Source organism: Arachis duranensis, unplaced genomic scaffold (genome assembly GCF_000817695.3).
Source record: "Arachis duranensis cultivar V14167 unplaced genomic scaffold, aradu.V14167.gnm2.J7QH unplaced_Scaffold_74765, whole genome shotgun sequence".
NCBI classification, from domain to species: Eukaryota; Viridiplantae; Streptophyta; class Magnoliopsida; order Fabales; family Fabaceae; genus Arachis; species Arachis duranensis.
Genome location: NW_026265080.1, coordinates 37,383 through 40,047, shown reverse-complemented (window position 1 = coordinate 40,047; position 2,665 = coordinate 37,383). Strand labels below are relative to the sequence as shown.

Genomic DNA, 2,665 nt, shown 5'->3' with positions numbered 1-2,665 from the left:
GCGGTGATCTTATATCCAAGAGTACTACCCTGTACGTAGTCTATGTCTGGGGAGCATACTTGACAGGAGATAGACACAGGCGGTAGATAGGTCCCCCACTTCGATTCCTGCCCCGTTAGCATCTCCGATCCGAGATAAGGGATTACTCCGTTAGGTCTTTTCGGTCCGGAGCCGGCCGGTAATGACAAGTTCGAACACCAGGAGCGTTCTGATTTGATCAGACAGACTGCTTGAAAGAAAAGCAAACTCTCCAAATTGTTGACCAAGCTACACTAGCGGAAAATCTCTTATTCTTACCAGCCGGGTGGCGCGCAATGAAGACCAATCCGCGAACTAATTTATAACATCCAATGCCCTATCCCTCAAACTCGCAAGCTTGCGTCTCCGTCTTGGCTAGAATCCTTCCACTCTTTCTCCAACAAGCCACGCAGTCTCTTTAATACGATATATCATGCCTCCTAGCTTTCATGCATAGCAGACTTAGAAGCTGAAAGGTGATATAGCTGTACCCTCAACCCAAGCACTGACATTGAGAGAAGAGTGGAACGGGACTAGGCAACTAGTATGGGGCCCGGGATACTTATCAACTCATATCGGAGCAAGGTCACGACTGCTGAGACTGAGACCGCGTAAAGCAATACCGCATTCTCACCGGCAGACAGCTTCGTTCTTCTCTTCTTCCTCTTTCCATACGGTATCGATCGGCCGATCCTGTTATTATTTGCATAATTGGATTTTGTTTTACTTGGTGCGTATACTTCTAAAACAGGTAATCTCCTGGAATAGAAGTATAGGGCTCCCCATGCTTTGAGTTGGGTTTGCTAGGTTTTTCCTTTACCTGGTCAACACAACAAGGAAGTCCCCCGCGGATTACAGGTGAAGGTTATAAGAATGACGGGTAAGAATCGAAAGTCAGTGAGCCGGTGGGGCGCCTTTCTTCTCGCTCATTTAGAGTCCTTCTTGCTTTCGGGTATTAGTGCCTTACTATCTTCCACAAGAGTCCATTTAGAATTCGAGTCTTAAGCGGGAGAAATTGAAGGAAATTGAAAGCCTCCAACAAAGGACGATTCTCTTCCCCCTTCCCTTCTAGCCAAAGCAAGAAAGCAGAACTGACTTCCTAGGAGCCTCAAGCCAACCAGCGTAGGGAAGTATCAGTCGATTCGGGCAAGCAGCCTCAATCACTGGACTGACCTTTTAGTCCGACGAGTAGCACGGCACTAGAAGCTACTTACTTTCAAAAGCGTCAGGAAGTTGAAAGGATGGAGTCCGAGAGAATTAGACTTGCTTCTCTGAGTTGAATGAAGCAGGAAGAGTCCCGTTAGGTCAAATCCTGTATAGTGAGTCTAGTGATTGATGGAATAAGGGAACGTCTTTACAATGACTTAGTTCTTCCCAGCTTTAGAGAGCCCTAGCTGTTCAAAGATCCAATCCCAGTTGGCTAGTTTACAGTCGCCTAACACAAAGGTTTTTCTTGTCGGGAGTTGCCGCACCTTGTTGTTGCTGAGCTAGTGCCCGGAACCCCACTGGAGAAATGCTTAGTTTTCCTTTTCGTTTCTATAGCATTCCTGTTCTCAGTAATCCCAACGGTAGCGACAAAGCAAGAGGTGATGTAGCTGAGCTGTCACTTTTTCCTTGAGCGAGACTTTGTAGTTTCTTAAATTCTATATAAATAGTAAAAAAAGGGAAGCGTTAGTAAGTTTTTTTTTTGCATAATCTTCGAACGGAATGGAAAGGGCAAAAAAACTCCAACGACTAACTCTGGCTATACTATAGGGATGTGACAGAATTCCCTGGGAGAAATCCTACCGAGCCACTCTTATACTACTCCTTACCTCACCCCCTTCTCACTTAAAGGGCGAAGTCGCTTCAGCGAGTCTTAAGGCCAAAGAGTGATCTTTGAACGTTACTACGCATCCTTATTAATTAATAAATAGGTATAGTGTAAGGTAGGTTTGGGTATAGCAGGACTTGAACCTGCGACCATTAGGTTAAAAGCCCAATGCTCTACCAACTGAGCTATACACCCAAAATAGATAAGTAGTAAATAAAGATTGGTGCAGAAAAGACCTCTTCTCCTCATCATATTAAAGGGGCGCTGCTCTGTATGAGGCTCGTACTGCGGAGCAAGCGAAGAATAAGGGCGCGCGTTAGCACTCCTGCAAGAGGCCTTACTCAACAAGCGCACCTTTATTAGTAAGGTTGCCTGTTTCCACTCATTGAGGATTCTATCTACAAAAGAAGGTCAACGGAGGATACTCAAGTAGCTCTCACTGACACCATCTACGAGAAGGTGAGGTCGTCTTTCTTTCCGGCCGCTATACGGTTCGCCTTAAAGCCTTAAAGACGGAGAAAGGGAGGAGCTGTTATCTATGTAATTACGGTCTTTGTTGGCCGGTCGAGCACTCTCTTTTCTTTGCTTTGTCCAATAGAGTCCTACCAAACAAGACTGACTTCTGACCAACCCGCGAAGGGTTGTGAAGTTGGACCACGTACGAAGAATGAATCTATATCGTGTACGGTACGGAAGTAGCTGGCCGGCGGCCGCTCAACTGTTCGAGCGCAATACAGTGGTGGTTGGTTCCGATTCGACAAGGGTAGAATGCCTGGTCGAGGGTCCAGTACAGTAGGTAGCAGGCGTGTTCGTTTTGGCTCCCGAGCGAGAACG

At 46.5% G+C, this 2,665-nt stretch overlaps 1 non-coding gene across 1 annotated transcript; it reads right to left on the bottom strand.

Annotated features, from left to right (window-relative positions):
• Positions 1-1,953: 1,953 nt before the first annotated feature.
• TRNAK-UUU (transfer RNA lysine (anticodon UUU)) lies at positions 1,954-2,026 on the bottom strand. The gene has a single exon. It is a non-coding gene; the product is annotated as a tRNA-Lys (tRNA).
• Between the last annotated feature and the right edge of the window lie 639 nt (positions 2,027-2,665).